The sequence below is a fragment of the Echinops telfairi genome, unplaced genomic scaffold, assembly GCF_000313985.2.
Source record: "Echinops telfairi isolate 266 unplaced genomic scaffold, ASM31398v2 ScPeMD7_10;HRSCAF=50, whole genome shotgun sequence".
Classification (NCBI taxonomy): Eukaryota; Metazoa; Chordata; class Mammalia; order Afrosoricida; family Tenrecidae; genus Echinops; species Echinops telfairi.
In genome coordinates this window covers 9,597,588-9,607,130 of record NW_022103907.1, presented here as the reverse complement: position 1 = coordinate 9,607,130, position 9,543 = coordinate 9,597,588, and the positions used below count along the sequence as shown (strand labels likewise).

At 39.3% G+C, this 9,543-nt stretch overlaps 1 non-coding gene across 1 annotated transcript; it reads right to left on the bottom strand.

The window, feature by feature from the left end:
* Positions 1-8,061: 8,061 nt before the first annotated feature.
* LOC115868449 lies at positions 8,062-8,167 on the bottom strand. Its single transcript, XR_004045601.1, has one exon. It is a non-coding gene; the product is annotated as a U6 spliceosomal RNA (small nuclear RNA).
* Between the last annotated feature and the right edge of the window lie 1,376 nt (positions 8,168-9,543).

Sequence of the window (9,543 nt, the reverse complement as noted above, 5' to 3'; positions counted from 1 at the left end):
TTCCATTTACCTTAGCTACTATATAATTCAGAACAAGTTTTCAGAGTATCTTTTGATATACATTTTGATGGTTTAAAAAAAAGTAAAAAAAAAAATTTTTTTTCATTTTGATGCTTTCCCCCCTTTATTTCCTGTCTTTTAAACGACATTTTTGCTTTCTTCTGTCATTAGTGTTTAATGCATCAAATCTGTGTTTTAAGATGTTTTAATATTGGAATTGAATATCCTCAAGGTAGCAATTTGGCTCTTGTAGACTTGTTTTAATGTTCTTCAGCTTCAACCTGAACTTACGAATGAGCAATTGATCATCTGTCCCACAGTTAGCCAATGACTTGGTTTAGCTGCTGATATTGAGCTTCTTCATCGTATCTTCCCACAGATGTAGTCAATTTGATTTCTTCCATCTGGAGAAGTCCATCCTTATAGTTAGTTGCCTTTTGTCTTGGTGAGCAAGGTTTCAACAGTGAAGAAATTGTTGATTTTGCAAAATTCTATCATGCGATTTCCAACTTTGTTTCTATCACCAAGACCATATTTTCCAACTATTTTTCTTTCCTCTTTGTTTTTAACTTTTGCATTCCAATGTTCAATAATTATCAATGCACCTGGATTGCATGCTTGATCAATTTCAGACTGAAGACGTTGGTAGAATTCTTCAATTTGTGTATCACTAGCTTTAGTTGGTGCATAAGTATGGATACTTGTATTGATTGGATTTCCTTGTATGCAGTAGACATTACGATATTACAGACAGCATTGCACTTCAAGATAGATCTTCGAGTGCCCTTTTTGACAATGAGTGCGTGGTCATTCCACTTGATTGTGTCATAGAAAACTGTATGATTTTCTGTAAAAATGACCAACACTAGTCCATCGCAGCTCACTAACATCTAGGATATTGATCTTTATGCATTCCATTTCATTTTTAAGGGTTTTTAATTTTCCTAGATCCCTACTGTGTACATAAAAAAATCCCAATTATTAGTAGAAGATTGTAGCTGTTTCTTCTCATTTTGAGTCTTGCACCATCAGCAAATGAATGTGCTGAAGGGTTTATCCCCAAAGGCTTTCCTCTGTTCTCATCATTATGGTTGACTATATTGAGAAGGTATCTCGTCCTCAGTCATATTTTGAGTGCCTTCCGACCTTAGAGGCCATCTTCCGGCACTATCTCTGAGAATGTTCTGCATTTGATCATTAGGTTTTCAACTGACGATGTTTTGATCATACTCACGGGTTTTCAGTGGCCAATTCACCTATAGTGGACAGCCTATTCCTTCTTCTGTTCTTAGTCTGGAAGCTCTGCTGAAACCGGTTCACTTTGGATTACCTTGTTGGTATTTGAAATACCAGTGACACAGCTTGCAGCACCACAGAAACATATAAGCCACCCCAGTATGACACACCAACTATAGAATATGCAATTAGAGGGCTTTCGATATAGAGATAAGAGGTTCCCATGGTTTCAGATGCCCATTAAAAAAAAATCACTCTGACTGTAGGGTGGAGAATAAAAGAAGAATGGGGTTCAATTGAGCATCCTGTTGGAGGGATCCAAGTTAAGAGGTGACTGTCAACGTCTAATAGAGACAAACTAAACCTGCGTTAGAGTGGTGGCAATGGAGATGGGACTGATCCCAGAGGTCATCATGAACTGCCACGCGATGAATGGCAGTGCTGTTTCTGCTTCAGGAAGTCATGTTGAATGAAGGTCAACTTTGGAACTTTGGGCCATAGGAGTAGTAGGGGTCTTTAGACCTGAAAGATAACAACCTAAAAGGATAGTGATACAAAGTCCTACCTGTGGCTTTTCACGTTTTCGTGGCTGGAGAGTTATGGAATGTTGCATCTTTATAATTTACTTTCATTCCTCTCTCCTACCATGGACACATTTCCCCACGGGAATGGAAATATGATGCCGGTCATCTTTATCTCCTGAAGTGCTTTTGGGTCTTTCTCTGACTTTAATTTCAAAAATCCAGGAATAGAATTGATTGACCCAATTGGCCCATTCAGTTATTTTAAAGCTACTCCGTAGTGGCCAGAAAAGTTGTGTAAGAGCACAGGAACTCTTGTGGGCACCATGTGATGAGGAGGTGGAAAGGTCTAATATCCTATATTAGGTGTCCATGATATGTTCATAGGATGAAAGAAAAGCAATTCACTCGCCATAGGTTAGTGCTAGTGTGGTGATGTTTGCCTGGTCAGGTTTTGAATGGAACATCTATAGGACTTGCCTTTGTACTACAAAGTATTAGGAAGTGCTTACCTTAGTGCTCTAAAATACTAAAGTCCCTTTGTGTACTCAGAAGTCTGGGATAAATTTTCTGAGTTGAGGCACATAAAATATTTCATTTTCCTACATTATGATTGCCTTTGTAAAGCTCTACACCTCTAATACTTGATACATATAAAACTGACAAAAATGACACTCGAACATGAATAAATATGGTAATACCCATTTTTCCAGTGCAGGAAACTGTCAGTTTGCTTTATAGGATGGATTTTGCATACTTCCTATTTTATGAATGAGGAACCCTGGCATGCTCCACCCGTGTGCCAGTATTCTTTGGAATACCCTCTTCTAAAATCTAACTCATTCTATTTCAAGGAATGTAAAACCATATCTTTTATTCAGAGATCAGCCATGTATTATTCACATGGATAACCTTTCTACCATTCCACTGGGGTTAAATGAAAATAAAGATTATGATGATATCAAAATAAAGGAGAGTGAAAAAGCTAAATTGGTTTTGAAAATGGAGAAAAAAAATTGAAACACAAACGCTTCTGTATAGATAGATGACTTAGGAAAAGCCAATAATACGATGTTGAAATATTATCGACACATTAAAAAATTTCTATTTGTGTTATCATTTTACATCATTGTAGAATCATTTATATATTTACATGTCATATTGATAGATTTTTATGTCTTTAGTCTCCTTGTACATTCTACAATAGTGACACATGTAAACTATCTTTCTTTTTAAAGAAAGTACCGTTTTATGACCTTTAAAAAGGTGAGAAGAGTTATTTTATATTTTACCTTATTTTAAATTACACATATAAACTATACTTCCATTATGCCATATCTTCTTTGGAAAATCAAGGTGCTATTTTATATACGAGAATATTTAAACCAAAATGAAGATATTATGGTGTTTAGAATGATAGAGTGGAATACTATGTATTTTAAGTTCTTTGAGAGTTTTTTTTCTAAACTATAAACCACACCAAATACACTGCCACTGAGTCAGTGCTGACTCATAGTGATCCTTTGTGGGTTTCTGAGACTGTAACTATTTACAGGAGTAGAAAACCCAGTCTTTCTCTAGAGGAGCAGCTGGTGGTTTTGAACTGCTGACCATGCAGAGCTCAGGCCAACATGTAACCACTACACCACCAGAGCTTCTCTATAACAACTCTTAATTATCTACCTATAATATATTGTAAAGATAATGGAATAACTCATGCACAAAAGGATAAAAGGAACAACAACACTAGCTACAATTAATATTAGCTAGTTCAAACCACTCTGTCTTGGAAGAAGTATGGCTCCTTAGAGGCAAAGGTGGCAATACGTCGCTTATATATTTTGGACATGTTGTCAGGAGAGACCAGTCCTTGGAGAAGGACATCATGTTTGGTACAGTGGAAAGGCAGTGAAAAAGAGAAAGGCCTTCCATGAGATGGATCAACACTGGCTTCAACGATGGACTCAGGCACAGGAACAATCACAAAGGTAGCACAGGACTGTATAGTATGTTGTTGTGTTGTGCATAGGGTGATTATGGGTTGGAACCGACTTGATGGCACCTAACAACAAAAGCAACTTGGTACTCTGGGACTCTCATTCGGCACTTGATTGCTTTGGTACTCTCATTTCATAGTGTATAATCTAAACCTCTTTAACTGCCAGGCTTCAATGAGAAGAGTTGTAGTTAATTCATCCTTATCAACTTTCTACTTTTCATCACGGTGCTTGTGGACACATTTTGAGTCAATACTCTCCTAAACAATTTTTTAGAAATTATTTCTTGAATTAGGAACAATATTTTGATTAAGAAAAAACATAGAGACTCTCTCATTATGGTCTTTTCGCAGGTGTTGAGAAGAAGATGATAATGTTGAGAGTTTCAATGATAGAAAAGAGTCAAAAAAAAAAAAAGAAAAGAGTCAATACAGACATATTTTTGACCATTCATGCTCTCATTCTACCATTCATTTATTTGTTCATTCTTCAGCAATCACTAAGCAGTTGAGCACCTATTATGTTTCAAGGACTGAGAGAATAGCAAAGATCTGTAATCATTATCCTCACCGAACTTCCTGTTAATGTGGAAGACAGATCATGTAAGTTGGGTATTACAACGTAGTCCCTACAGTAAAGAGGCATAAAAGCATTCTGGGGGATGAGGAGACAATATCCAGAGGGAGTATCTTGGAGGAAGTATCAATTGAATATAACATTGAGTTGCTATTTGAGTGACTCAAGGAGAAAGGCTATTTCATCAAGGAGGGGTGACCTGTGCTTGGACGTGAAACACCTAGGCTCCTTGGGTGCCACATGTGTAGGATGTAGCCTTCCATTGGTAGATCCCTGGATGCCTGTAGAAGGGAGGTTGGTTACCCTGGAGAGGAAGGCAAAAGCTTAGACATGATTCTGAAGATGAATCCTCTGCTCTTGCCATCAACAGCATTTTCTTCTCTTTTCATAATTCTGTGAAAATTTCTCCCAAAGCAATCGTCTACCTTGATAGTCATCGTGGGTTAGATTTGTGCAGCTTTTGAGTTTTCTTGATTAATGATCAGTTCTCCATTTCACTTTGTAATGTGGAGGCTCGGCCCAAGTTTCATAACTATTTCTTTATGTTGATAAGCCCAATACAATTCCTTTTCTTTAGTCTTAAATACCAGGGAGTGATTTGTAACATGATGAACCCCTGTTATTTATGAAATTACCTCTATTGTTACAGTCTGACAAATTGCTAACAGATACACATCACAAAAATGCCAGGCACTTCGGCTCATTTAACTGCTTTCATTGGCATATTATTCTAGCCCCCCGCCCCCATGATTACTGTCATTTTTTTAGCTCTCTGTTAAATTGCTGTCTAATTATGTATGCATCATCATAGCAACTTGGAACAGTTGACTGTCTCACTCCTAAATTCTAAAAGCAATGTTGTTGAGCCAGGCCCACAGTGAAAGGTTTTAACTTCTCTCCGCCTTGCTTGGCCTTCTGGAGTTTTGAATTGCTTGGTCATTGTGGGAACCAGCTAAGCGAGAACACAGTATATGGTGGTTAGATTTTATGTCAACTTGATGTACCTTTGTGAAGGGTGGAGTCCAATTTCTCAATCAGGACACAGCCTGTGACTTTTGCCCCTCTTTGTCTTTCTGTTTGCCTGGTTTTCACTGGGGTTGGTGGCCCCTGAGGCCTGCCAGTCCTGGGAGTGGTGGTGCGATGCCATGTCTGTGCCAACCTTGGGTCAACCCCGCTCGGCACCACCCATCAGCCTGTGATCTCCCGGCTTTCCATTTCTCCTTGCCTCATCTGCCTGCAGCTGCGTGAGTCCGAGGACCTCCATCTAGCATCTGACCCTTGGACTTGAGGTGGCCCAGGCGTCACTACTTCCTTGATAAGAAATTCTTTCATGATACAAAGTTTTTTCTTATTTGTATCTGAGGGTCGTTGATTTTGTTTCGCTGGGAAACAGCCTAACACAGGATACCTGTCTGAGGTGAGGGGTAAGAGCAAGGCAGAGATCTTTCTCCACTAGGCTCACTGCCAAATTCTAATGACCTGTTTTGGTTTTTCAAGTTCATTTCTAATGGAAAGGCCTGGACAGCATGTGGGATGCGTGGAAGAAGCTTGTGTTTGGGGCCAATTATGATCATTTGTGTCACAATGTTCTGGTTTGTTATAAGAATAATCAGGATCTTCACCTGTCTAATGAGCATAATCCCACTTTCCTATCTTATAAGCATGTATGAGAATAAACTGTTCTAAATGATTGCTTTGCCTACACTAGTTAGAGGTAGATTGTCCAATATCACTTGTGTGCAATGATGCCTCTTCTTAATTATGGGTAATTACCCTTGGAAATCAAGTCTTGGGAATTTCTCTGTTGCTACTCCTTGGTAAAGAAATTCAAATGGTAGCTTTAAGGAGTCCTGCAGAAAGATTATTTGACTGATCTGGTGGATTCACATTTAGGATGTGAATCTCAGAGGATAAAATGGGCAAGTGAGCCACTCCACTCTGTCATGGTTTCTGGGGATTCCAGGGTCTCCATGACATTTTTCATTCTCACATATTTTTGTTTATTTTGATAATGCTATAAAAATACCCAAGAATTTCATTAGGTTCTTTTGTAACATCAGCCTCCTCTGGGATCATCACCTGATTCCTTTTGTCAACATTGCCAAGGCAAATTGCTACATTTTTATTTTTAATAAAGTGCCAGTTGTTTAACAGATGTTTCTTAAATTTCATAAAGGAAGATGCCCTGCACTTCTTCACCAGTGAAAGCACACGTAAATACTCTCTGCATATGAAACCACTGGCATAAAGCCTTGGCTTTGCTGACCACCAAATTCCTTCAAATAAGATAAATTTCAAATCAATAATCAATATACAACAGCAGCTATATAGGTACATCTGTGTTTTCCTTTGAGTTTCATCTTGAAGGCCACCATTTAAATATAATGGTTCTAGTACATGGTAGTTGGTGCTTGTGCAGACGAGCTTAATTTACAAACAATTGGTACAAGTATATTTGTATTTATTTGGAGACTCAGAGATGGAAAGACAATTGCACAGGGAAATCGGAGAGTGCAGGTTCAAACTCAGGTTTCTATGACTTCTAAAACCCATGTTATTTTTATGTCCATTTGCTTTGTCAACCAGGTGCATTTTCAAGCAAAAATTTCTAGTGAATGCACAGGAAATATAGTATTGTTGCTGGAAGTGCTGTTAAATCGATTTTGACTCATAGCAAAAGTCAAACTACCGCAAAAGTTTTTTTAAAGCCATACTCTTGATGGGGGCAAATCACCAGGTTTCTCTCTGACCAAGAGACTGGGTAGCTTTGAATGGCAATTGTTTGCCAGTTAGCAACCAAATGCCTGAACACCGTGTTACCAGGATTCCTACCCCAAAATGTAGGTACTTTTGGTAATTTTGGACCAAGATATGTTGTTTTAGGAATGTCCTTCTAAATAACTACAGGGCATTGCCACTGATTAGAAAATGAAAGAATTGGGGTCTGCAAAAGAGAGGGGCCAAGGGAGTCTTAGACTCTCCTGCAGCCTTAGAAAAAAACAGCACCAACTCAGAACACATTTTCTTACGCTAGGGCCCGGTGGCAGCGTTACTGAAGACAGCAGCAGACATAGCTTCTGTTTACAAAGCTTACTGCGCCCACCTTCCTGCCCAAAGAAGTGACGTCTGCGCGCCAAAGCTAGTAGCCTGGCCCATTGGAGTTACCAGCATCAACCAGAAAGATGTGCGGAATTTATCATGTCTACCAAATGTATAGATGCCCCCCACCCCCCAACATAAATACTGTGGAATTTCCTTTGTTCTTTCTCCCTTGCCTTCTTACCCCTGCTTGCTCCCCGAAACGCTGAAGCTCTCTCTGTCACCTTCCTGGCCAGGACTCTCTGCTGCCCTTTGCCTGTGGGCTCCACAGCAGAAGCAGCAGGTGTGGCGCCAGAGCTGTGTACCTCTTTCCTCACCGATATCTGCTGTAGTTTGTAAGTGGGTCTGTATTAAACCTAATTTTCTCTTCCTTACTGTATTAGTGGCTCTTGTGGTCGCTATACCTTTTAAGTTAGCTAGTTTGTTGGCTTTGCTAAAGGGCCAGCTCGAATCTCCCTTTACCTGGCCATCTTGGACCCCTTTCCCCTCATTTCCTTTGATTTCCTGTTCCCCACAAACCTCACCTCCCTTAATAAATCTATTCAAAGGTCTCACTCTGTCTCTTACCTTTGAAAGACCTAACTTTACCAACTCTTCCTCTTTGTGTATTCTTTCATTTATTTAATTATTTTTAAAATATGGAACGCTTCACGAATTTGCATGTCATCCTCGTGCAGGGGCCATGCTAATCTTCCTGTACCGTTCCAATTTTAGTATATGTGCTGCCGAAGCGAGCACTTGGTGTATGTATTCTTTTGATATTCGTCTGATTCCCTTTGACATTGGATCAGATCTTTCAAGGAGGAATGTGTTGGTTCGGGCAACCAAGTAGTAACAGAGTGTTTGACCATTTTTGAAGTAGTTCTCATGGCCTTGAAACATCATCCATGAAGCCACTCTTAAAGTGGAGCCCACTGTGCTGAAGTTCAGATGTTGAACATCCTCTGCCCTGTCTCTCCCCCCAAGTCTTCCACATTGCTCCATATCTCTGAAGCAGGGGCTGCCCTGGGACCCGGGAGGTTAACGTTGAGTTTACAATTTAATTTCAGAGATGTCACCAATTTTCCTCCCAGTTAGTCTGACACAGACATTTATGATGTTCATGCAGTCATGAGTGATATTTTATTATGAAGAGGGAAGCTTTGTGGATGCTTCTTACATTCATTTATTCTCTTGAAATTCACTAGAAAGAATCCAAACATGATTTCCAATGGTTTCATTGGATGATCTTTTTCTCTGTCAAAATGGAATGACTTTTTTGCTGCAGCCTTGATCATTCCACAAAACTAGTGACTTTGTTTTCCCATCTGTCACCTTCACAGATTTGACACTTGGGAAGTATCTGTTGTTGTCATCAATCCCATAGGGTGGATTTGAACTCAGGGCAACTCCGTGCGCACAGAACAGATCTGCTCTGTAGTGCTGCAGAAGCAGACCGCCAGGCCCGTCTTCGGAGGCACCTCTGTGTATGTTTGAGCTTCCAATCTTTCTGCTCAGCATCAAGTGCTGACATGTTTGTGCCACCCAGAGACGCCCCTGGAAAATATCTAGCCATTCAGTTTTCCTCTATCCATCTATTCAGTCAGTAAGTGCACCCGGATATTTATTTATTCATTAATCTCATTAATCTAATCATTGAGCATGGCACTTTTACTTCCTTTTATTCACTGTATTTATACTTTATAGGTCTATTTTTTATGTACATATATTTCTTTTACTGTAAAACTAAGAGGATATTCTAGGAAATTTACGGTACGCATGTATACCCACGCATACACTGTGGGAGTGCAAACTTATAAAAGGCAACTTGGCAAAAATAATAGTAATTAAAAAAACGGCAACTTGGCAGTATCGTCAAAATTTCCAAAGTACATACTCTTTGGCCCAGCAAATTTGTTCTCCGTATTTTGTTCTATATTTGTAAGCTCATACAGACAAAGACTTATGAATAAAGTTGGAAATAGAAAAGCTGTTAACCTACTTGTAAAATAAATACCTACTAATAGAAGTCTGCTTGAAAATACCTACCTACACTCTTTCAAAAGAGCTTTGGTGGCATAGTGGGTGACTTGTGGGACTGTTAACCATAAGGCCTGCAGTTCAAATCAACCAGC